Genomic DNA, 26363 nt, shown 5'->3' with positions numbered 1-26363 from the left:
TCACACTCACAAGGGCAAGGTCTCCTCACTAGATTTTTGTGAGTTGTAAAGAAGTTGTGCTTTCACAATAAACAGCTAAATTTATTTAGCTCATGTGTAAAGTTGTACAAACAAAATATATACCAATAAACATAACGTACTAGAGAATATTTGCTTACCCGGTGAGAGAGTTAAGTTTCGGTGAGGCAAGTCCTGTTTGTTTCCTGACAGAAAGGTGAGGCGTGGGCCACGCTGCAGACAAGGGAAGAGGAGGCAAATCACACGAGGTGTCGATCTCCCTGCGAGTGGGAATGTGTGCATTTAAACCACGCGTCTTCTCTTCCTGTTATAGGAGGGCTCCTTAGAGCCTTTTCCATGCGTATGTGCGTCTGTGTGTGTGAAGATAGGAATGCTAGGGCACTTCCCTGGTGGTCTAATGGTGAAGACTTCACCTTCCAATACAGGGGTCAAGGGTTCAATCCTCAGTTGGGGAGCTATGATCCCACAGGCCTCAAGACAACCAAGACATGAAACAGAGGCAATACTGTAACAATCTGAATAAGGACTTTAAAAACAGTCCACATCAAAACAATTTAAACAGAGAAATGAATGCTAAAAAGCCCCTGATCACGCGGATGGCCTGTCACATGGATCTTCCCTGTGAACAGAGAGCACCCAGCTCCTTCTGTTCCCGGGGGACCTGGTTTTCCTTCTGATCAGAACATAGGCTCTGACTCGAGAACGGAATTGGGCTCCCCGACGTCTTTCTGGGTGTTTAGGAGGCCAGGTTGCAACATGCTGTTCAGGCCAAATTCTCTGTATCTTCAAACAAGTACCTCGTCTAAGACAAGGCAAATAAATGCAGAAAAGGCTACGTCTGGCCAAACTGGCTGTAAAAATTACTGCTTGTCCATCTGAGCCCCATGTAGCTCTCTGTATCTGTCCAACTCATGTGGTTCACACATTTCTCTTGTAGCTTACATGTTTTAAAAGGTGGGTTCTTTAAAAAGAAGGTAAAAATTAACGTGGGTAGGAAATGAGATGTACATATTAATATTTGTCACTTTGTCACTGTTATTTACTTGCTATGAAAATAATGCATGCTAGTCGAAACTCAAACTTGAGAAAAAAAAACAAAAACCAGCTAATCAATTTGCTAGTGCTACATAACATTAAATTCCCTCCCCCTCTGAAATACTGCGGTGTTGAAAGCAAATACGTATGTATTCGGGCCAGTCCTTCTAACCAGCCCTCTCCTAAGGCGTCGGCGGCTGGTCAGCTGTCCCGTCACGTCCCGGGGTGGGGCGCCCCGGGCAGGCCCTCTGGGGTGGGGGCCCGCCGGCGGCACCGCGTTCCCGCCGCACCGGCTGGGCTCCGGCGCGTGCAGTGAGGGCGCGGGGCCAACAGGTGGCACAAACGCCCCGGCCTCGCGCGGCTCCCCCTCCGCGCCCCCGGGCGGCCCGCGCGGCCTGGAAGGGCTGCGGGCGCGCGCCCCTCGGCGGGCGGGTCCGGGGCCCGCGGGGCCGTGCGGCCGACCGGGGTCCCTCGAGCGGGCAGCGGGGCCCCGGAGCGGCTCCGGCCCGCGCGCCCTCTGCTGGCCGCCCGCGGACTCGCCGGCGTATGTGGCGTCGTTCTCCCCGCGCGTAGGATGGACAGGTGCGGTTACGGGCAGGTGCTGGCTGGACAGGTGGGGGCTGGACAGGTGCGGGCTGGGGAGGTGAGGGCTGGACAGGTGCGGGCTGGGAAGGTGCGGGCTGGGCAGGTGCGGGCTGGGAAGTTGCGGGCTGGACAGGTGTGGGTCTGGACAGGTGCTGGCTGGACAGGTGTGGGCTGGGAAGATGCTGGCTGGGAAGGTGCAGGCTGGACAGGTGTGGATCTGGGAAGGTGAGGGCTGGACAGATGCGGGCTGGACAGGTGCTGGCTGGACAGGTGTGGGCTGGGAAGGTGTGAGCTGGACAGGTGTGGGTGTGGACAGGTGCGGGCTGGAGAGGTGCGGGCTGGGGAGGTGAGGGCTGGACAGGTGCGGGCTGGAGAGGTGCGGGCTGGGGAGGTGAGGGCTGGACAGGTGTGGGTCTGGACAGGTGCGGGCTGGAAAAGTGTGGGTCTGGACAGGCATGGGTCTGGACAGGTGAGGGCTGAGAAGGTGTGGGCTGGACAGGTGTGGGTCTGGACAGGTGAGGGCTGAGAAGGTGTGGGCTGGACAGATGTGGGTCTGGGCAGGTGTGGGTCTAGACAGGTGAGGGCTGAGAAGGTGTGGGCTGGGAAGGTGCTGGCTGGACAGGTGCGGGCTGGGAAGGTGCGGGCTGGACAGGTGTGGATCTGGGAAGGTGAGGGCTGGACAGGTGTGGATCTGGACAGGTGTGGGCTGGGAAGGTGAGGACTGGACAGGTGCGGGCTGGGAAGGTGTGAGCTGAACAGGTGTGGGTGTGGACAGGTGCGGGCTGGACAGGTGTGGGCTGGACAGGTGTGGGGCTGGACAGGTGTGGGTCTGGACAGGTGCGGGCTGGACAGGTGTGGGTCTGGACAGGCGTGGGTCTGGACAGGTGAGGGCTGAGAAGGTGTGGGCTGGACAAGTGTGGGTCTGGACAGGTGCGGGCTGGACAGGTGCGGGCTGGACAGGTGTGGGTCTGGACAGGTGCGGGCTGGAAAAGTGTGGGTCTGGACAGGCATGGGTCTGGACAGGTGAGGGCTGAGAAGGTGTGGGCTGGACAGGTGTGGGTCTGGACAGGTGCGGGCTGGACAGGTGTGGGCCTGGACAGGTGAGGGCTGAGAAGGTGTGGGCTGGACAGGTGAGGGCTGAGAAGGTGTGGGCTGGGAAGGTGCAGGCTGGGCAGCTGCAGGGCTGTGTGCTGGCCGGCTGGGCAGGGATGGCAGACCAGGTGGAGGCTGGGCTGGGGAGGGGCAGGGCAGGGCCTCTGTGGGCTGGGGGCTGGGCCCCCACCGCTGGCCGGGGACCCAGAATCGGAGCGTCCCACTGTTCTCAGTGTTAACTGAAGGACTCAGCGGAGCAGTGTCCCAGTCTCCCCCCACAGTGTCTGGGGACCCCAGCGTTCCAGTAGAGCCACCTCCCTGCCCGGCCTCCCTCTGGGACGCTCCTTCCAGCCGCACCGGCTGCGGGGAGGGCAGGCCTGTCGCTCCCCAATTCCAATTCACTGCAGAGGAGCCTGGCGGGAACCTGCCGTTAACGTGTCAGATCAGAAAGTCACTTCCCGGCAAGAAGGTGTGAAGGGGTTACAGACTCCCTGGGGCCTGGTGGGGCCTCTGCCGCGGATGACAGGCCGGCTTTCAACCCCCACCCCCAGGCAGCCGGGAGAGTGGGGGGCCTGGGCGTCACTCACAAGGCCTCAGCCTGACTGTTGCCCCGTCTGTCTCACCGGGCGATGCCTGGCGTCCAGAGGGCACCTCACCAGACACAGTGCCTGCAGCCTGGCCTGGGGGAGTGGCCCCACTTTCTCAGGCACCCATGTCACCCCACTTCCCTGCGCCCACACTGGGGAGGTCACGTCACCTGGTCCTGTGGTATTCTGACAAAGCGAGGCCTAAACCTAGAGCTGCTTCATTTTCTGGCTTCTATTGTCAGAAACGCCTTAGACACGGGCCATGATGAAACTCCGCCCTCACGCGCCCGCTCGTGGGTGGGAAGCGTCCCTGTGTCCGTGGAGAGGTTCTTGGAGGGAGCCCACCGCCACTGAGGTCTTCTTGGCTCAGCAAGCCTCCTGTTTACGTGCGTAATCCAATCTTCACCTCCAGTGAGATGCTTCTTTCATGTCCCCATGCTACAGATGAGTAAATGGAGTCCCCAGGTGACTAACCAGCTGGCCGGGACCTGACGGAGTTGCCAGCCTGGTGTGTTCACACCTGACCCGGGGCACTTCAGCAGGGGGGACGTCCTCCCCAAAGTCGGGAAGGGCCTCGGGCATTACAGGAAGGGGTCAGCTTTCATTAGCCTCATGTCGCTATGCTTAAACCTGAGACACTTAGTCCTGTATCCAGAGACAGACTCTCACGGGGACGACCCGCCCTGGCCGCTCCCGGCTTCCCGCTGACCAACCCTCCTGGTCTTCCAAGCCTGACCAGGGCAAGGGGTCCAGGAGCCGAGGTCACATAATCCCTGACCCCAAGTGGCAATTAAGGAAACAGTTATTTTACGATGAGAGATCTGTGAGTCTCCATTTCACCTGCACTAAAATTGTAAGCGGTTTTGATCTTTTCATCCAAAATGACTGGAATTGGAAAAAACTGGGTGAATGGAATTTAAAGAGAGCAAAAGATAAAGAATTTGAAATTCATCATTGCCTCTATTTCAGGCTTTTATGGACAAGACCTGAGTGTGGTTCTTTGTGGGACTGAAGCTCAAGGGCACACGTCATCCCAGAGAAGAGAGCATCTGTTGAATGCTGACTGCACCTGCTTTTGTCTGAAGGGGTGAGTTTATGAGGCTGACATTTAAGAAGTCAGAATTTTAGCTCATTTCAAAGCCAGGGGGACAATCTACAGCTGTGTTGCCTTGTGGTGGCAGGCCATCCGAGTAAAGCCTGACTTTGAAGTCGCCTTGACCTTTTAAGCGTCTCCGTCAATGCAAGGTGTGATGCTTGGGGGGACGCGCGGAGTCAAATCTTTTCCTCTTTAATTGATTCCATTTAAAACATGTTATGCAAGGGCTGGAACATTAATTGCCAATTATTTTCATAAAGCCAGGAAGAAAAACATGAAAACCGAATAGAAGGGATATGAGTGGTCAAATCTACACACAATACAGGTTTGAACACGTATGGCCTCACTGCGTCCAGAGACAAGCAAATTCATGGAACACAAAACAAACACACCAGTTTTCGCCCATCGGGCTGACACGCATTCAGCTCTGGGAGGGGGGCGGCCGGTTGGTGCCGGTGACGGAGCAGTGAGAGCGGCCCTTCTGTGACCGGGTGGTGGCTGGGTGTGTAAATCAAGCCACATTTAACGGAAAGCATTCTGAGCCCTGATCAAGGGAGCTTTGTGTAGTGGCTTTGACCCGGTGATTCCCCTTCTAGAAAAAGAAGAAAAAAAAATCCCAAGGAAACCAGAAAGCCAGGCAAACATCTCTGTAACTCTCATCCCAGTATAATTTATACTGGGGGAAGACTGGAAACAGCCCACTTTTGTAAGAGCGGGGCAGTGTTAAACTAAATGCGGTGAACCAGAGGACAGACTGTCCCCAGCAGGGGACATGTGTCTTAGAGGGCATGTCCAGAGACACAGACAACTGAACGCTGCGGTGTTACAAGAAAAGCGAGACAGACAATTGTGTCACTAGGACCTATCAGTTTACAAAAGTCCCATAATTGTATATGTATGCACACTGGCATACATGTGTACATACACAAACATTTATAAAAACCATATACATACATATATACTTATGTATATATGGCTGTGTGCATTCACGCTCAGTCACGTCTGACTCTTTTGCAACCCCATGGATTGCAGCACGTCAGGCTCCTTTATCTGTGGGATTTCCCGGGCAAGAATACTAGAGCAGGTTGCCATTTCTTCTTCCAGGGGAACTCTCTGACCCAGGCGTTGAACCCGTATCTCCTATGTCTCCTGCATTGAGAGGCGGGTTCTTTACCACTGAGCCACCTGGGCCGTCATATACATGTATACTTACATGTGAATTTATTTTATGAAAGCTGGGAGGGAAACAAGACAGTGTGGCAGATAAGGCAGCAGTGACATGTTGGTGAGGAGGTTTAATGGGTCATTTCCAAAGATTTGTTATTTCAGTTGTTCCAAACTTTCTAAAGACAGGTTTTGTTTTCCTAAAGATTTTTGGACACAGATTTTTGATTCCAAAAATCAATGGAGGTGTTTAACCAAAGAGATTGGTCCACCTCTTGCCCTCTGTCCTGACTGTGGGGTTAGGACACAGTGTTTTAACCTGCTGTTGATAATGGAACCTTGGCCCGGACTGCCAGAGGGTCCTGCACCTCCTCAGGATGCCCTGGGTGGGACGTGAGGGTCCCTGCCAGCCATCAGGGTTCAGTGCAACCCTCTGTGGGCACAGGGCCGCCCAGACAGGAGCCAGGTCAGCACCCAGCTACAGCCCCAGGAAGCCACGCCCTTGGACTACAAGGAGATCAAACCAGTCAATTCTAAGGGAAATCAACTCTGAGTTTTTATTTGTTGGAAGGACTGATGCTGAAGCTGAAGCACCAATACTTTGGTCACCTGCTTCAAAGAGCCGACTTATTGGAAAAGACACTGATGCTGAGGAAGATTGAAGGCAGGAGGAGAAGGGGACGACAGAGGATGAGGTGGTTGGATGGCACCACGGACTCAATGGACATGACTGTGAGCAGACTGCAGGAAGTGGTGAAGGACAGGGAAGCTTGGCATGCTGCAGTCCATGGGGTTGCAAAGAATTGGACACAACTTAGCGACTGAACAACAGCAATGACAGAAATGTGATTGGCATAAGCAAATTGTTGAAGAGCTAAATGTGCATCTTGGAAAACATTCAAGCCAAGGGTTTGAGATGGAAGAACAGGTGCCTGGCAGAGCCGCCTTCTTAGACCCAGTCCCTAGCGGGGGCGTCCCAGAGGGCAGGGGAGGCAGGATGCTGGGTCTGAGGCCAGGTTTGAGGGGAGAGCTAGGAGGGTTTGCTGTTGTTGTTCAGGAGAGTGTTATGGATTGACTGTGTCCCCTTCCCCAAATCCACATGTTGAAGTCCTAGCCCCCAGGACCTCTGAGTGTAACCTTCTTTGAAAACAGGGTCTTTGTAGAGGGGATCAAGTTATAATGAGGTCATGAGGATGGGCCCTAATGCAATATGAGTGGTGTCCTTGTGGGCTTCCCTGGTGGTTCATTGGTAGAGAACCCACCTGCCATGCAGGAGGTGTGGATTTGACCCCTGGGCTGGGAAGATCCCCTGGAGGAGGGCATGGCAACCCACTCCAATATTCTTGCTTGGAGAATCCTATGGCCAGAGGAGCCTGGCAGGCTACAGTCCAGGGAGTTGTGAAGAGTTGCATACAACTAAGCAACAAGCACACAGGTCAAGGCTGAAGCAGTTAATGCAAGTAAAACAAGGCAAGTTTTTTGGGGAAAACAAAAAGCTGCAAAAGGAAGGGAATAGAATTAAAGTGTATGATTTCACTTTGCCATGTAGCATACAAAGTCCTTAATGTAAATATGGTTCATTGATTTTTCATACTTTAGAATCAATCAGATAGAAATAAGAGAATTCTGAATTATGATTATGTAATACAATATAAATGTTATCACATTTGATGATATAAAGGTAAAATATGAAGAGAATTTGGGAGGTGGGAGGGAGATTGATGAGTTGATGGAGCCGTGAGGGGTGTCAGGATCTCATGCCGTGATGTAGGGAAAGAAACAAATATTTACTCCACAGTTAATGGAACAAGAAGTAGAATTCTGGCTCTATGATGTAAAGTGACAAAGGAATCAATGCAGAAGCTACAATGCTCAGACGTGAAGAGGGAGCGGTATTGGAAGTGAGCTGAGGTCACACCTCCCACTGTAGGAAGTCAACAGGTAAGACTGAAGTTGCTATTCCAATAAACGTCAATGAACATATTATTAGGGGATGTGAAGGTAAGAGTAACTGGAAGAGCCGATACCAGCAACAATTAGCAGTGGTCTTTCCCAGGGAAAGGGCTTCCCTGGTGACTCAGATGGTAAAGAATCTGCCTGCAATGCTGGAGACCCAGGTTCAATTCCTGGGTCAGGAAGAACCGCTGGAGAAGGGAATGGCCACCCACTCCACTATTCTCACCTGGAGAATCCCATGGACAGAGGAGCCTGGCGGGCTACAGTCCATGGGGTCGCAAAGAGTCGGACACAACTGAGCAACTAACACTTTTCCCAGAGAAAGTGTGCTTGAACTGTGGGGTGAGAGCTTGGTTGGTTTTTCACCATTTGATTTTAAAGTCAGCATGCAGATAGGTTGTTTTTGTAACAATTTAAAAGTGCAATTTAAAATTTCGGTACTTGAATAACCCACAGGTTGCCTTCTGCTTGTTTGCACGGTGCGGTTCATTTTAGAGCTAAACGTGCGCTGCTTGTAATTGCCTGTCAGCCAGGCTCCCGTCAGGGTCGCTCCTGCCGCTGACCTTCTCTCGTGATGGATAATTGAGAGCTGACTCTGAAAAGGGACAGAAGCTTAAAACAGCTGCTGTGAGACGAATGCCACATCATCACGGCTGGATAACCAATTTCCGACGCAGAATATTTTCATGGTGACATTTCCCCCGTGACATCCCTGTGTCAGCGACACAGGGGGCCCCAGAAGGGCCGCACGTGGCTAATAGCAGGGTGGGTGACGTGTCCTGCCCATCGCCTGTCACTGGGCCCCCCTTTTGCTGGAGGCTGCCAGCTGTGGAGGCACTGTGTCTTCCCCTCCCAACTTCACATAATTAAACCCGACCAGAATCGCCCTCATCATAAGCACATCTCCCGATGACTTCCAAACTGCGTGCTCCTTGCGACCCTGCTGGGGCAGGAGGTCTGGTCTGTATTCGGCCACCACCAAATGAGGTCCTTTCCGCAAACCGCAGAAATAGACCAATAAAACGTACCAGTGCAAATCAATCCAGAAGTGGCGGCTGGAAACGGTAATTGAGAAAAACCACGTGCTCTTAATTTGGTGGTATGAAACTTAATGACACAGGCTGGCACCTCGATAATTTTGTAATTGGAGCCAGTGCGATCTCCGAGGTAATTAATTGGGTGGAAATAACCATTTTTCATCACTAATAGGAGAGTGCCTGGGAAGTCACAGCACTAGTGCTGGGAAATAACTCCGCGTTGCCGGGTGCCACTGCCTGGTGTCCAAGCCCGAAGTCCACACCGAGACTCTGGGGGCCCGCAGGGATGAAAGCAACCAGGCTTCCAAGCCCGACCCCGTGACTGCAGTCAAGTCCTTTACATACATCCCTGTGTTGCTTGGAACGTTGTTAGTTGTTTAGAAATTGTGCCATTAAGAGACCAGACAAAGGAAGATGGCTGATGGGTTTACACTGTGTTCTTCCCAGGACGCGGCGACTCTAACTGCTGCAAATGCCACAAGCAGGGGGTCCTCCGGCAACATGATGTTCTGTGTAAAATTGGTGCATTACAAAGCCAGAGAACACCTTTTTCTGGAGAGGCTGTGCAGCCGAGTGGTGACATAGGGAGACCTGGAGTCCTTCGGGTGCAGCGCCTGGTCAGGCGTGGCTGCGGCGGTCCCCGTCCTGTGGGTGTGGGGACGTGAGCCTCGTCACGGCCTGGCCGGAGACCGAGCTGGATGACCTGGAAGCCTGCTCCTGAGGTCACAGGGGGCTAGAATGTGGTGGCTGAATACTGAGAATCTTGCACTTGTTTAAGCAGAGAGGAGAAAGCGGGGCCGTCCTGTCACCCCCAGGGGCTGCCCAGACCACGGCTGCCACCCCAAGTGCAGGGGGGACCGAGGCTCAGGGATGCGACACTCGGATGCCCCGTTTGGCCGTGTGTCCTCTGAAGACCTCCCTGCGTGGAGACAAGACAAGAAACGGGCCCATGGAGGTGTTGCCCTGGAGCCCGGGCAGGGAGGCGGGGGTCTCCCCGTTCTAGGAGCATAATGAAGGGGAGACCACGGGCATCACCTGCCCACCTGCCCGAGTACAGCAAAGACACCGTCAGGCTGTGATCAGAAGAGAACCTGCGTGTGTCCATGTGAGCTACCTCTTGCTTCAAAGATGTGCCGATAGGCCAGGAAGTGAAAGAACTCACTTCCCCGTGTCGTCACCATGGGACGTGCAAGTTCTGCGACTCCCAGCATCCTCCAGAAAAGGTTCTCCCCTTCCCGTTTTACTGTTTAAAAGAACATTATTATCATTTTTTATTGTGGAAGGAGTGCTGCTTGTTACAGAAAACACAAAACTTACTGAAACCATCATGTTCTTAAAGAGCTATTTAGGGCTTCCGAGACGGCTCAGTGGTAAAGAGCCCACCTGCCAGTGCAGGGAACATAAGAGTCTTGGGTTCAATCCCTGGGTCGGGAAGATCCCTTGGAGCAGGAAATGGCAGCCCACTGCCGTGTCCTTCCCTGGAGCATCCCATCGACAGAGGAGCCTGGCGAGCTACAGTCCATGGGGTTGCAAAGAGTCAGACACGACTGAGGGACTACACAGCAGCAACGACGAGCCTGGCATCTGGGTGACGGGGCCTCGTGAAGTCCGTCTGGGAGGCTTCCTGCTCTCTTGACTCTGCCAAGCAGGGAACCTCTGTGTTCCCTCAAAGACGGAAAATATTCAGCAGGAAAAGTCCGTTACAGTTTATTTCTTTTTCTAAATAATGAAAACATTTCAGAATTTATATTTTCTCTGAATTCAGCTTTTGCCACTTCCTTTTCATTTCTGTGGGTTGGGTTCTCGTTTCACTTTTTTAAAATGCCTTTAATTGGAGTCTTTCTTTACTCTTTGAATAGCGATGTAAGATTTTGTTCTTCAAACCGCATAATTGGTTTTTATTTTAAACCCCTGCTATTTGTCTCTCCAATTTCCTTTCATTGTCCTTAGATTCTGGTAGAAATGCATCATCCAGTAAATTCATTAAGGATTTTTTTGAAAACTCTCATTTGATTATTTTCCATAAACGTTTGATTGTTGTTCTCAGTGACGGAGCAGAAGTCTTTGCCTTTAGAAAGCAGTTTGTTTCATAGATACTAATTTACAATTTATTTATCATGTTTCACAGATCCTGTTGTTTTCTTGGCTTGATCTGTTGCAGGCAGAGAGAGGGGTTTAGCTTTGTTCATTCTTAATGTAAGTTTAAGTTTCTCCTTGTATTTCTGCTTCCTTCCTGCAATATCTAGCTAACCAAGGTTCTGACAGCTCTTCCTTCATTGGGTATTATGAGTCTTTTCGGTTTAAAAGGCCCTCCTTAGCGATTAGATGCTTTTCAGTCCAGCGGCTGACCCTGGAGGTGGTCCCTATCGATACGTGGGCATGAAGACTGGACAGCCGGCCAGGCACCCCACCCTCCCTCTAAGGATCTGTCCGTTCTGTGCCCTGAGTAGCCTCTGCCCTGCGGATTGGTGGAGACACTTCTGGGCCCTTCGACGTGGGCTTGCCCGCCGTGAACCCTGGGTGTTAAACTCTAGGGAGCAGACGGGGCTGAGCCCGAAGCCTGAAGCAGAGCCCCCGCTGAATAGCAGACCCCCAGCAGGACACATGCTTACTATTCTCACTGTGAAACTCGGACGGTTGTTCGAGCAGCATTATGTCAGCAAAAGCCTGCCTGAGACACGGTGCTTCATATTATTTCAGAGATCTTTGCAAGAGGTTGTCGAAGCATGGAGGTAAGCTTGTCTTGCTGGAGGAGTGAATTCTCACGGAAGCGGAGCTTTCAGATGAGGCCTCCAGATGTCTTTAGATCCGCTGTTTCAGATTTTAAGAAAATTTTGTTCACTGTGTTGTAAATAAAACTGACGTCTAAGAAAATCATTAACTGATAAGAGAAAAACTGGAGGATGATTCTTCTAACTTTATAAGGTATTTATAAATGGAATAATGATGCTTTCAAATCAGACTTAAATCTAAGGGAATTTTAGGATTTTAAGTTTGTGACTTTCTTATGTGTCTATTAATATAGTAAATATTTCTTTTAATTTAAAACTTTTATTTTATATTATAGTTGATTTACAAAGTTGTGTTACTTTCAGGTGTACAGCCAAATGATTCGGTAATGCATAGAGGTATCTCCGTTTTTTCTCAGATTCTTTTTCCGTATAGGCTGTTGCAGAGTGTTTAGTCGAGTTCCCTGTGCTGTGCAGTAGGTTCTTTCTGATTACCTATTTTATACTTAGTCGTGTGTGTCTGTTAGTTCCCAGCTCCTGATTTACCCCTCTCTGGCCCATGGTTCCTCTTTGGTAAACTAGAAGTTTGTTTTTGAAGTCTGTGAGTCTGTTTCTGTTTTGTAAAATAAGTTCATTTGTATCAGTTTTTCAGATTCCACATATAAATGATATCACATATTATTTGTCTTTCTGTCTGACTTACTTAGCTTTGTGTGATCATCTCTAGGGGATCTTCTCGACCAAGGATCGAACCCAGGTCTCCTGCACTGTAGGTGGATTCTTTACCATCTGAGCACCAGGGAAGCCCCTAGGCCCATCCATGTTGTTGCAGATGGGATTATTTCATTCTTTTTTATGGCTGAGTAATAGTCCATTGTTTATATGTACACATCTTCTTTATTCATTCCTCAGTTGATGGGTATTTAGAGTGCTTCCCCGTCTTGGTTATTGTAAATAGTGCTGCTGTGAACATTGGGCTGCATGCATTTTTTGGAATTATGGTTTCCTCAGAATTAATGCCCAGGAGTGAGATTACTGGGTCATGGGGCTTCCCTGGTGGCTCAGACAGTAAAGAATCTGCCTGCAATGTGGGAGACCTGGGTTTGATCCCTGGGTTGGGAAGATCCCCTGGAGAAGGGAAAGGCTACCCACTCCAGTATTCTGGCCTGGAGAATTCCATGGACTGTATAGTCCATGGGGTCGCAAAGAGTCAGACAAGACTGAGCGACTTTCACTTCACTTCACTCACTGCTTATGTGAGTAGACAGTGAGATTTATCACCCAAAATAGGACAATTTAAAGGGGAGAGACGATACCATCTCTAGGGGAGCAGATCATGTCCCAGAAAGAATGAAGGGAAGGTGGTGGGCTCGCAGGCCCAGAGGGCTGCCTGGTGGCGGTGTTCCAGGAGTTTCTGTGTGCGGGTGTGTCAGCTGGGCCTGGCCCCTCCCCGTGACGTGTTTCAGCTGATGGAGGGAGCGGGGCTGTGAGGAGAGCCGGCCTGGCCTCTGTCCGTGACGTGTTTGTTCCCTTTCAGAAGGTCTCTCATTGTTCCCCAGGACGCTCAGAGGAACCCTCGAGCTCCTGGCTCCTCGTGACCACACCCAGAGCTCCTGCACTTTTGAGAATTTCTCCCAAATGCTTGTCAACAGGTGGCTCAGCGGTAAAGAGTCTGTCTGCAATGCAGGAGCCATAGAAGACATGGGTTCAATCCCTGGGTGGGGAAGATCCCCTGGAGGAGGAAGTGGCAACCGACTCCAGTATTCTTGCCTGGAGGATCCCACGGACAGAGGAGTCTGGTGGGCGAGGTAATGGGGTCACAAAGAGTCGGACACGACTGAAGCGACTTAGCATGGCTCGAGCAGAAAGCTGAGTGAAGCAGCTTCCTTTGACACGAAGTGAACCACTGGTTCTTAGCAAAACCCCATGGAAAAGCACATCTGAGAGTCACAACATGGGTTGAATTCAGACATTGCTATGAAAATAATAATCACCAGCAGATTCCTAAAAATGAATAATATAAATGATATATTAAAAGAGCTATGTCATAGTCAAGCATGAGTCAGGGAAGAGCAAAGACTAATTATCATCTTATGATCATTGCTATGAGGAATAGTCTTTAATTTTTTTAAGTGAAGGCTTTCCCCTTAATAAAACTGTCATTATGCAAAAATTACTGACAAATGCTAGGCTTCTGTTTCAGTGTGTAAGACTGGGAAATTGTATCATGTTTGTGAACTTTTTGTATAAATCTCTTATCTGGGATAAGCATTAATTCATGTAGGGAAACCTCGTGTTTTGTTTAAATAATCAAATGATTAGTGTTAATAACAAATTCAAACAAACCCTTGGTGAATGAAAATGCTAAATGGTCTTCCTTGTTGCAGACATCCATCTGTGGTATGTAATTTTAACAGGATGTAGCAAGATAAGTTGTTTTCATGAAAAATGTGAGGTAGGAGCTGGGAAAACGTGGGACCAGAAGCACTCTTGTCTGGGAGGCTCGTCGGCAGGGCTGAAGCATCGATGCCTGTGTTAATGTCTACAAAGGTTCTTGGCTTCCTGTCTAAGCAAGGCGCACATTGAACTCCCACTCAAGAGAGTTAAGAATTCCATGTATTGTCCCGTAATGATTCCACTAAGGAACTGAAAAAGGGAGGCCGATAGGGGAAAACATCTTTTGTCAAATATTCTAACCAACATCCTAGAATGAGATGGGGAAAAAATGGAAACAGCAACAGACTTTATTTTGGAGGGCTCCAAAATCACTGTGGACAGTGACTGCAGCCATGAAATTAAAAGACGCCTGCTCCTTGGAAGGAAAGTTATGACCAACCTAGACAAAAAGCCTATTAAAAACCTGCTAAACAGCAGAGACATCACTTTGCCTGCAAAGGTCTGTAAACTTAAAGCTGTGGTTTTTCTAGTAGTTAAATACGGATGAGAGAGTTGGACGATAAAGAAGGCTGAGCATCAAAGAATTGATGCTTTTGAACTGTGGTGTTGGAGAAGACTCTTGAGAGTCCCTTGGACAGCAAGGAGATCCAACCAGTCCATCCTAAAAGAGATCAATCCTGCATGTTCATTGGAAGGACTGATGCTGAAGCTGAAACTCCAATACTTTGGCCACCTGATGTGAAGAGCTGACTCATTGGAAAAGACCCTGATGCTGGGAAGGATTGAAGGCAGGAGGAGAAGGGGACGACAGAGGATGAGATGGTTGGATGGCATCAGTGACTCAATGGACATGAGTTTGGGTGGAGTCTGGGAGATGGTGAAGGACAGGGAAGCCTGGTGGGCTGCCTTCCATAGATTCGCAGAGTCGGACATGACCGAGCGACTCAGCAACAGCAACTAAGCAACATCACGGGCAGCACTGAGCTCTGTAATAACTGTTACTTGAAAACTCACCAACTGGCTGTCAAAACCATTCATGAATTTCATGGTCCAGAATGAAGTCAGAGAAAAGAGATTCTACAGTAACGTGATCTTGGATAAGCTGTTTTTCTCACACATTCGTCCCCCTCTGGAATTGAAGGGAAAATGTTCAAGTTGGCTCAGATGAAGGAAAATTCAGAGGACGTGGGTTCGATTAGGAGGAATAGGTTTATTTATTCAAACATGGCTCAAGCAAATTTTACTTTAAAGAAACTCAGGAGATCATATAGAATCCACTTTTTTTTTTTTTTCAAAATACTATACTTTCTTTTATTAAAAAAAAAAATTAAAAAAAAAATTAAAAGAATCCACTTTTTAAAACCTGCTTTTCTTTCTTCTCAGGAGTTATTGGCAAGGTGATCAAAAAGTAAGGTAGCTGATGCATGAGATGTTTCTTCCATCTTCCATCTTCCTTATACGTGCTGTATCTTTTTTCATCTTCTCTACGCACACGGGGATCAGTGTTCCTGGTTTGAGCAAAGACATGGCTAAGAAGACAGCACACTGGCTACTCCCGACTCTGGTTTGAGCAAAGACGCGGCTGAGATGCCAGTACACCAGCTGCTCCGTCTCTGGCACCAGCGCTCTCTGAGCTGGGCTGCCCGGGGGAAGATCCACGTTGCTGGAATCTTGCCTCTCAGCTGCCATCCTCCGAGGTACCAGGGGCCTGCACTCCTTCTGCTCGTCTCTGATGCCCCCTCATCATCCCTGCCGGCCACTCCAAGCTCCCCGCTTACTCCCGTCTCCTCACTTCTGCTCCTTCCTTTGGAGCATCCAATGCTGATGGAGTAAGTCGGGTCCTGATACTGCGATGACTGCTAGTTTACGCGACACATTTCAATTTTAACCAAGGCTTATAAAGCCACCCTGAATTTTCAAAGGTGCTCTGATGACAGCTATTTCAGGTATGACATTAGCTTCTGGGGCATTTGGGCAGGAGCATTCTTTGTCTTTTTTAAATTGAACTATAGCTGATTTACAGTATAATATTAGTTTCAGGTGTGTAACATGTGATGCATTATTCTTATAGATTATATGCCATTTCAACTTATAAAATATGACAGTCATGTCCAACTCTTTTATACTCCATGGACTGTAGCTCCCCCAGGCTCCTCTGTGCATGGAATTCTCCAAGCAAGAATACATGAGTGGGTTGCCATTCCCTTCTCCAGAGGGTCTTCCCCACCCTGGGATTGAACCCGGGTCTCCTGCATTGTAAGCGGATTCTTTACCATCTCAGCCACCAGGGAAGCCCTATAAGGTATTGGCTACATTCCCTGTACTGTACAGATATTCTCGTAGCTCGTTTCCTTTATACACAGTAGTTGGTACCTCTCGGTCCCCTTCCTCTCTCTTGCCCCTCCCGCATCCTTCTCCCCACTGGTAACCACCAGTGCGCTCTCTGTACCTGCGAGTCTTTCTTTTTTCTTATATTCATTTTTTTTTGTTTTATATTCTTAGATTCCATACATGAGTGGCAGCATATAGTGTCTTTGTCTGCCTTACTTATTTCGCTTGGATAATAACCTCTAGGTCCATGCCTGTTTTTGCCAAATGGCAGCACTTCATTCTTTTTCACGGCTGAGTAATGTTCCACACATATATATCTGTATAAATCTCTGTCTGTCTCTCTTGCCGTATGTGTCTTCTCTACCCATCTATCTGTCGATGGGTGAATAGGTGCTTCCACATCTTAGCATTTGTAAATAACACTGCTGTGAACACCGAGGTGCATGCATCATTTGAATGAATGTTTTTGGTTTTTTCAGATATGTGCTCAAGATTGGAATTGATGAATCATATAGTAATTCTAATTCTAGCTTTTTGAGGAGCCACCATACTATTTTCCACAGGGGCTGGATCAATTTAGATTTGCACCGATAGTACACAAGGGTTACAAGGGTTCCCTTTTCTCCATATCCTTGCCAACATTTATATGTGATCTTTCTGATGAAGTCCTTCTGACAGATGAGAGGTGATGTCTCATGGATCTCATTGTGGTTTTGGTTTGCATTTCCCTCATGATGAGTGACGAGCATCTTTTCAAGTGCCTGTTGGCCATTTGCATTTCCTCTTTAGAAAAATGCCTATTCAGTTCTTCAGCCCACTGTTTAATCTGGTTATTTATTTATTTATTTGATGTTGAGTTGTACGAGCTGTTTATATATGTTGAATATTAACTCCTTATTGGTCGTATCATTTGCAAATGTTTTCTCTCATTCAGTAAGTTGTCTTTTCATTTGGTCAGTAGTTTCCTTTGCTGTGCAAAGGCTTTTAAGCTTAATTAGGTCCAGTTTGTTTATTTTTCATTTTATTTCCTTTAGGATAAGGATCTAAAAAAATATTGCTGCAATTTATGTCAAAGAGTACGTTTTTGGCCAATGTTTTCCTCTGGAGTTTTATAGTATCCAGTCTTACACTTAGGTCTGTAATGCATCTTGAGTTTATTTTTGTGCATGGTTTTAGAGAGTGCTCTAATTTCATTCTTTTACATGCAGTTGTCCAGTTTTCCCAGCACCACTTACTGAAGAGACTTTTTTCCATTGTATATTCTTGCCTCCTTTGTGGTAGATAATTAAGTGCATGGGTTTATTTCTGGGCTCTCCCTACATTGCTTATGCATTTCTTTTCCATATCAGCTAGTCTGCTGTTAATTCCTTCTAGTGTGCTTTTAATTTCAGTTATTGTATTCAGCAGTTCTGAATGTACTTTCTCACGTTTCCTACTTCTTGCTAAAATCCTGACTGTGTTCATCTATTCTTTCCTCTAATTCAGTGAGCATTGCTATTGCTAATGTTTTGAACACTTTTTCTGGCAAATTATTTGTTTCATTAATTGCTTTTTCAGGGGTTTTCCCTTATTCTTTCATTTGAAATACCTTCCTCTGTCTTTTCATTTTGCTTGACTTTGTCTGTGTGGAACCACAGTTACCTATTCTGGTTGAGGGGGGCTGCCTGTGCGGTCTGTGTGTGCTCAGTGGGGCGCTCGATCTGATGTGAGCACGGGGCACATCTCCTCCCGGTGTGCTGGCAGCTACCACCTTGGTAGGAGGTGGGGTGTGGGGCTGGGGGTGTAGGGGCTGGGGCCAGAGCCGGTGTGAGCTGGGACTTCCCTGCTCAGCAGCGGGGGGTGGGTCCCGGAGTACTCGGGCAAAGCCCGAGGGTCAGGCTGGAGGGGCTCCCTGCCCTCAAAGCATATGCTCCCCGCCAGCTCCTGTCTCCCCCCACAGGCCAGAGCTGCGAGGAGCCGGAGGGCTGGGCGGGCTCCTGGAGGGATCGGGCCCAGGCCATGGTCCCAGCTCTACTCGGGGCGCTGGGCCCTTCTAGACCTGTGGCCTCCTGGGGTGCCCGCAGTGGCAGCCCTTGCCTGGCCGGATGCTGCTGGGGCCCACGCCGGCTTCGTCCTCACCACCTGCCCCGTGGCAGTCCCGGCCTGAGTGCGGGGCCACAGGGCCCGGGGTGGGCACTGGCTCAGGCCGGGGAGACGCCGGGGCAGCAGGAGAACCTGGCCGGGGTCCTGGGCGGCTTCGCTCTGCGCCCCCCACCTGCTTCAGAAGTAACCTGGCACTGCTCTATGGGTGGTGGGCAGGCTCCTTACAGCCCTCTGCCACCCCATGAGTTTTCAAGCCCATCAAGGGGAGGTGCCTTCCTGCTCTGGGACCCCACGTCTGGGTGCCCAGTATGTGGTTTGCACCCCGCAGTCCCCAGAGAGGATCCCTGAGCCCGAGTGCCCCCTTCCTTGTCCCCGCCCAGGACACAGGTCCCGACTCGACCACGTCTTTCCCCTTCCTCCCGGGGTCTGTGAGGGTCTTTCCTGCAGCCGTGGCCGTGCAGGAGCCTTTGTCAGTCTCCAGCTTGTTTTCATGGAGAATTGCTCCGCGTGTGGATGTGTTTGGGGTGTGTTTGTGGGGGAGGTGAGTTCCAAAAACTACTCCAAGTAGTGAGTAGCCAAAACTGCTCCACCATCTTCAGAGGGGCTGTCTGGTTTCAGAGAGCTCGCCACACGAGCTGGCGCGCTGTGCCACCAGCATTCTTGACGCGGATTCCCTCTCAGCTCAGAGAGACGGCCACCGCCATCACACTGCCCCTTGTCTCTGTGGAGTGAGCTGTGGCGAGTGGCCCCTGCTCGACCTGAGGCGGGTCTGAGTGTCACTGAGACGGGCACGGCTCAGAGGACTCAGCCTCCAGGGCCAAGGGGACTCAGTCCTGGGCCCTAGATTCAGAATCTTCGTCCATGTGGAACGCTGGCTGGAGGTGTGACTGTGTTTATTCCAAGTGCACGGGTAACGTGTGGAGTCATCACCATTCTCATTAGGAACGATTCTACTTCACAGCTGGGTGTCACCTGGGAGACAGGTGAGCAGCGTGGAGGATGGATCAGTGTTTCAGATGCGCGAACGCTGTGGTGGAGAAGCTTGTTAGCCTATTCCTCCTCCAGATGACACTTACAAACCCGGTAAAACATGGTTTAACACCCCAGCTACTTGGAGGCAACAGAGAGTGACTGAAAGCGGAAAAGGAGCGTGTCCAACCCTCACGAGAAGGAGCTTTCCTGGATGTGATTTGTAGCTGTTTGGCTTTTCAGCTGCAGGAACCCCCTGTCTGCACAGTGTGGGACCTCTGGGGCTTCGGGGAAAGCCTCTGGCTTGCTGGAGACAGCTGCGGGGTGCCTGAGCTGCTAAAGAGAAGGAGGGAATTTCCTGCTGGAGGGAACGCTACAAAGGGAGCCTGCAGTCTGCACTTACCGTGTGCCCAGCCTCAGACTCACAGGGACAAGGGGCTCCAAGCTTCCCAGAAACAAGAATCAGCTGAGAGACTGGAAGAAGCGAGTAGGGATTTTGGCTGCTGTCCCCTGAAAGGTGGGCAGAGTCAGGCTGTGAGCCCAGCCAAGTAAAATACCTGCTAGAAAAATAGCATCAATCATCAGAGAAGGTAGCAGACCCCGCGTCTTTACACGGTATAATTCACAGTATCCAGTGTGTGATGAAAAATGTTGGACATGCGAAGAAACGGGGAATCTGACCCACACTCAAGAGAAAGACAGGTTGTGGAAACTAACCCAAGAAGGCTCAGACATTGGAATTAATAGGCAATGACTTTTTAAAATAACTGCTAAAGATTTATTTTAGGGCTTCTAGGAAAATGTGCTCATGATGGATGAAATGGCATATGGACATAGAAGCTCTGCAGAGAAAGGGAACTTGAAAGAAAGAATGAAACTCAAATGCCAGAACTGAGACTTGTAATGATTTTTTTTTATTTTAAATGTTTTATTACGAATTTTTGCTTTGTTTTATTACAAAGGGAAATAAACACGAAAAGAGCAAATCTCATTCATAAACATTTGCCCAGAGACGGCAATGTTTAAAGCAGCAATAGATAACTTTATCAGAAGTTTTGTGGAACATTTTTCCCCACTGACTTCAATTATGGTTTCAAGAAAAAAAATTAGTAGTATGTCTTAAATCTAGTTTCAGGCCTATTCCATTTCAAGTTCATGCCATCTGTGTTTAAGACTGCTAGACCCAAATAACCATCAACAGTTACTTAGGAGCCAGTAAATAAACTAAGGTACATCCACACAACAAATGTCTACAGTTGAAAAGGACCACTTTGTGCTAATATGGGAAACCTCACCCTAGTATTAAATGAGAAAGTGAAATGTAAAACAGTGTAACACCTTATACGGGATGGCAAGTATATAAATCTGTATCTGTTGTATGCACAGTAAGTCATACAGGAAGAATACAGAAGAAGCTCCCTTGCTTCTACTATGGAGGAGAAAAGGGTGGATAGGCACAAAGATAGGAGTGAGGTTTTGAAACATATATATGTTAATAATATTTTGATTTTTAAAAATGTGATGGAGACCTATGAGAATATAGCTTTTTAAAAATTAATTAATTTATTTTAGTTGGAGGCGAATTACTTTACAATATTGTAGTGGTTTCTGCCATACATTGACATGAATCACCCATGGGTTTACATGTGTTCCCCATCCTGAAACCCCCTCCCACCTCCCTCCCCATCCCATCCCTCTGGGTCATCCCATTGCCGCAACTCTGAGCATTTGTCTCATGCATCGAACCTGGATTGGTGTTCTGTTTCACATATGATAATATACATGTTTCAATGCTATTCTCTCGGAACGTCCCACCCTCACCTTCTCCCTCAGAGTCCAAAAGACTGTTCTATGCATCTGCGTCTCTTTTTCTGTCTCACATATAGGGTTATCGTTACCATCTTTCTAAATTCCATATATATGCATTAGTATACTGTATTGGTGTTTTTCTTTCTGGCTGACTTCACTCTGTATAATAGGCTCCAGTTTCATCCACCTCATTAGAACCCATTCGAATGTATTCTTTTTAATGGCTGAGTAATATTCCATTGTGTATATGTACCACAGCTTTCTTATCCATTCGTTTGCTGATGGGCATCTAGGCTGTTTCCATGTCCTGGCTATTACAAACAGTGCTGCGATGAACATTGGGGTACACGTGTCTCTTTCAAGTCTGCTTTCCTCGGTGTGTATGCCCAGCAGTGGGATTGCTGGGTCATATGGCAGTTCTATTTCCAGTGTTTTAAGGAATCTCCACACTGTTCTCCATAGTAGCTGTACTAGTTTGCATTTCCACCAACAGTGTAAGAGGGTTCCCTTTTCTCCACACTCTCTCCAGCAGTTATTGCTTGTAGACTTTTGGATAGCAGCCATTCTGACCAGCGTGAGATGGTACCTCATTGTGGTTTTGATTTGCATTTCTCTGATAATGAGTGATGTTGAGCATCTTTTCATGTGTTTGTTAGTCATCTGTATGTCTTCTTTGGAGAAATGTCTGTTTAGTTCTTTGGCCCATTTTTTGATTGGGTCGTTTATTTTTCTGAAATTGAGCTGCAGGAGTTGCTTGTATATTTTTGAGATTGTTTGTCTGTTGCTTCGTTTGCTATTATTTTCTCCCATTCTGAAGGCTGTCTTTTCACCTTGCTTACAGTTTCATTAAGAAGAGAAATCCACTGGGTAGTTCTAGCAACAACTAGAGCCCTCATGACTTCAAGACAGATCACTAGGAAACCTCCCCCAGAGAACAAATTAAAACAATGGATGTGGTCACCTGTGGACACCATTGGTCAGTCTGACACGTGTTACTAGATTCCCCAGCAGAAGAGACAGAGAATGAGAAGAATTGTTTTCAAAAATAATGACCAAAAAATTATTCTAAATTTGGTTTTCAAATCCCTGTATACTTAACAGAGGGATTTCCTAATGGCTCAGATGGTAAGGAATCTGCCTACAATGCAGGAGATGCAAGAGGCTCGCATTTGATTCCTGGGTCAGGAAGATCCCCTGGAGAAGGGAATGGCTACCCACTCCAGGGTTCTTGCCTGGAGAATTCCATGAACAGAGGAGCCTGGTGTGCTACAGTCCATGGGGTTGCAAAGAATTGGACACGACTGAGCGATTAACACTTTCACTTTTTTCATACTTAGAGATCCAAGAGCCTAGTGAATTTCAAGCAGCACAAATAGAATACCAACCATGGCAGAGGATCATCAAACTGCTGAAAACCAAAGGGAAAAAGCCATGAAAGCAGCCAGATTTAAAGGTACAGGCATTATTAGCATTCTGTTACTGCTGGAGTGAGTGATCATGGCATTAAACAGCAGCACGAAATGCAGATGTGTTGTCTTGAGGCCCCTCGTGTCGGAAGCCCGGTGCTCACCTCACCGGGCTGACATCAAGGCGTCGTCGCCTGCTACCTGTCTGAGACTCTGGGTGGACCTGTCTCCCTGCTCACTTGTGGTGCTGACAGAGGCCAGGTCCTATGTTGGGGGACCGAGACCCTTTAGTTGGCCGTCAGGTGCAGACCTCTGCCTCCACCAGGGGCACCCACACTCCGAGGCTCCCGGCAGGTCCTCAGCCTCAAAGGTAGCAGTGGGGGGTCCAGTCCTCCCCCCACCCGACTCTGAATCTCCCCTCCTTCTTCCTCCATGCCATCTCTCTTCTCCTTCTGTCTGCCTCCTCCACATTTCCTTCCATCATCAGTATAAATGACTCAGTCATGTCTGACTATTTGTGACCCTATGGACGTAGCCCGCCAGGCTCCTCTGTCCATGGGATTCTCCAGGCAAGAATACTGGAGTGGGTTGCCATTTCCTTCTCCAGGGGATCTTCCCGACCCAGGGATTGAACCTGTGTCTCTTGTGTCTCCTGCATGGCAAGAGGATTCTTTACCAGTAGCTCCACATGGGAAGCCCAGTATAAATGACATGCTCAGTCGTGTCTGACTCTTTGTGACCCCGTGGACCATACAGTCCATGGAGTTCTCCAGGCCAGAATACTGGAGGGAGTGGCCTTTCCCTTCTCCAGAGAATCTTTGTGACCCAGGAATCGAACCAGGGTCTACTTCTCCGCAGGCATATTCTTTACCAGCTGAGCTACCAGGGACGCCCAGTGTAAATGACAGCTGATTTCAAATCCAAAAAGGAAACAGGAAGACAATGGAACATTTTATTTTGTACACAAAGTTGACTTTCTATCTCCCACTTTCCTCATGAAGAAAACTTAGCTGTGTGACTTTTGGCAAGCTATTTCCTTGATTTTTCTCTGTTGTTTTTCTGTTTTCAAGTTCACTGATTTCTGCTCTTTATGATTTCATTCCTTATGCTTGCTGTGAGTTTATTTTGCTTTTCATCTAGATTTTTAAAGTGAGAGCTTACATTATTGATTTCAGCCTTTTTTTCTTTTCTGAGGCATGTATTCTTGCTAAAAATGTTCCTTTTAGCACTGCTTTAACTGTTTCCCACAGATTTTGGTTATTGGTGTTTTAATTTTTATTTAGTTCAAATTTTCAAAAGGATTTACCTTCAGCCATTTGTGAAAAACATTATATAACGTGACCAAGTGAGGTTTAACCCAGACAAGGTTGGTTTTCAGTTGAGAATCAATTAATACAGTTCACCATCTTAACAGACTAAAGGAGAAAAGACGTATTATCTTCTCAATAGATGCAGAAAGAATCTTCTGCAAGATCCAGCACCTGCTCATATTGTAAATGGCAACCCACTCCAGTGTTCTTGCCTGGAAAATCTCATGGACAGAGGAGTCTGGGGGGCTATAGTCCATAGGGTAGCAAGAGTTGGTACGACTGAGCGACTAACACACATGTAAACACCCAGCAAGCTGGGACTGGAAAGGGCACTCTTCAGTCTGATGAAGGGTGTCTGTGACAAGAGACGCATCAGGACTGGTGGTGGCAGTGATCGTGGCCTCTATGAAGCTGGGAGCCAGTGGGAGTGTCTGCTCTCACCCCTGCTGACAATACTTGATTCCAGTTAATACAAGGCTGTGATAGTCAGAAGGTATGGAATCAGTACAAGAATATAAAGTTGAATCAATGAAGTAGAATAGACTAGGGTGATATCTGTAGAGATGAAACATGAAACTTGAATTTTCTTTTCACATCATACTTAGATCTTAATTTGAGATTGATTGCAAATCTAAGGCATATAGTTTTCAGAGGAAATGTTAGGAGAATATCTTCATGACCTGAGTTTATACAAATATTTTCTGGAAAAAAACACCCAAAGCAAGAGCAAATAAGAAAATCATGCAAAAATTGTAATACATCAAAAATTTAAAAACCTAGCTTATCAAAATAAATCATGAAGAAAAGCAATAGGCAAAGCAGAGACTGGGAAATATTCACATAACATATATCTGATAGTAGACTAGTTTCTGCAACATAAGGGATTTCTACAACAGAATAAAATACAAACAACATAATTTAAAAAAAGGCAAACTATTTGAAGTGACACTTTACAATAATCACTTGGCCAATGATTATATGGAAAAATGTTTAACATTATTTTTTATCAGGGATGTGCTGCCATAGAAGATCATACCACCCAGACTTTATCCCAGTGGAAATTAAGAGAAAAAAGTCAAAGCTAAATGAAGGGGCAACTAGAACCCTCATTGATGCTGCTGGCCATGTTAAAATGTACAGCTGCTTGGAAAAGTTTGGCAGATCCGGTAAAACTAACCACACAATTACCCATGACTTAGCAGTGATAGTGCAAGATATTTACCTGAAAGAAGTAAGTTTATTTTGACAAAAGAATTTGCACAGACATGTTCACATGGCTTTGTTCATAACTGCCTCTCACTGGAAACAGTCCAAGTGTTCATAAAGAGATAAGTTGATAATCAGATTGTGCACATTCGTACAATGGAATGAAAGAGCAGTGGAAAAAGGGACAACCTACTTATACAAGCGGTGACATGGGTGAAACTGACAGACATTATGAAGAAAAGGAGTCGGAGGCAAAAGGCAGAGACTTTATGAAGCTACTGCATGAAGTTCTTGAACAAGAAACACTAATCTGGAGTGACAACAATCAGAAAAGTTTGCTTTGTGGTGACTGTGAGGTGTGTGAGGGGGTTTTGGAGGTGGTGGGATGTTCAGTATTTTTATGGTTACATGGGTGCACGCACCTGTCAGACCCCATCAAATTGTACACTGAAGATTTGTGCACTTCACTGTCTGTAAATTCTAAGTAAAAACAAAGGAAACCTGAGGAAATCTGCAAATATCGAACTCTGGTTACAGGCTTGCTTTTATCACTTTTATGGGTTAACATACCTGAAACTGCTTTCTGTGTATCTCAGGGCTCAGCAAATGAGCACCTATTCTGGGAAAACCGGAGACAGTGTTTCTCACTGTAGGAGAAAGGAGCTCCATGCATTAAAAAGGAAAGATTAGACTCTTCTCTGTGGTTTTGGATCGTAATGAGAGGTATGCTCAGTAAACTCATAATTTTATTTTTACAGGTAGAGAAGTATCAATATGTGTTGTGCAGCTATCTGTATCTATCTGTGAATCTATTTCTTCCCTAGGTCTGCCTGCTCAGAAAGTCTAGAAGCAGCCTTGAACACATCTACCGCCCTGACCTTGGTTTCTAATCATCTCTCTCCCCAGGAGGAAACAAAGCCCAGGAACTGACTGATCTGGTTTGGGGCCGGGAAAGCCCAGGGACTCTTCTTTTCCAGAAAGTAAGAAATTTCCCCCAAATCACTAGACTCGTCCAGACTTCTGTTCTTGGCAAAGTGAAGTGCCAAGATGCCAGTCTGCTGAGCTGGTTCCAGAGATTGGCTGGCCCCTTGCACCTCGGCCTCTCTCTGAGGACCACTCTGGACTGCATCCCAGGACTGGGACCCCACCACACTGCTCACCAGAAGAAAGAGACCATCATGCCAGATAAAAAGCAAGATTCAACTCTATGTCTATGATGTCTGCAATAAACATTCTTTTAATATAAAGACACTAAGTTAAAAAATACATGGTAAAGAGAGAGAGAATAAGATGGCAGAGGAGTAGGTGGATGCGGAGCACGTCTCCCTCCACGGATACATCAGGAGCACAGCTTCAGACACAGAAGTGCATGCAGCGCACCAGCTGAGAGTGGATAGGAGGACCTGACCAGCAGAAAAGGATATATAGAACCACCCAAAACTCGGTAGGACGAAGGAACTAGGGGGAAAAACAGGAGTGTTAATAGGACTGGACCTGCCCTCGGTGGGTGGGGGAACTGAAGCAGGGGTCCCATCCCCACAGCGGGGCAAATGT

The 26363-nt window shown here is 47.9% G+C and overlaps 1 long non-coding RNA gene across 3 annotated transcripts; it reads left to right on the top strand.

Moving 5' to 3' along the window:
- The first annotated feature begins 1609 nt into the window (after positions 1–1609).
- Positions 1610–26056, top strand: LOC145518752 (uncharacterized). 3 transcript variants are annotated; one of them, XR_014063261.1, is made up of 7 exons: positions 1610–1635; positions 3560–3703; positions 4287–4404; positions 7376–7518; positions 15080–15642; positions 22225–22340; positions 25716–26056. It is a non-coding gene; the product is annotated as an uncharacterized LOC145518752 (long non-coding RNA). The 3 variants fall into 3 exon arrangements; XR_014063262.1 differs by lacking the exon at positions 3560–3703 and having other exon boundaries at positions 1625–1666; XR_014063263.1 differs by lacking the exons at positions 1610–1635; positions 3560–3703; positions 4287–4404; positions 7376–7518 and adding an exon at positions 9350–9793.
- The last annotated feature ends 307 nt before the right edge of the window (positions 26057–26363 follow it).

Source organism: Giraffa tippelskirchi, chromosome 8 (genome assembly GCF_054371585.1).
Source record: "Giraffa tippelskirchi isolate mGirTip1 chromosome 8, T2T-mGirTip1v1.2.pri, whole genome shotgun sequence".
Taxonomy (NCBI): domain Eukaryota; kingdom Metazoa; phylum Chordata; class Mammalia; order Artiodactyla; family Giraffidae; genus Giraffa; species Giraffa tippelskirchi.
Note: the sequence above shows the minus strand (reverse complement) of the source record. Positions and strands in the feature narration are given on the sequence as shown.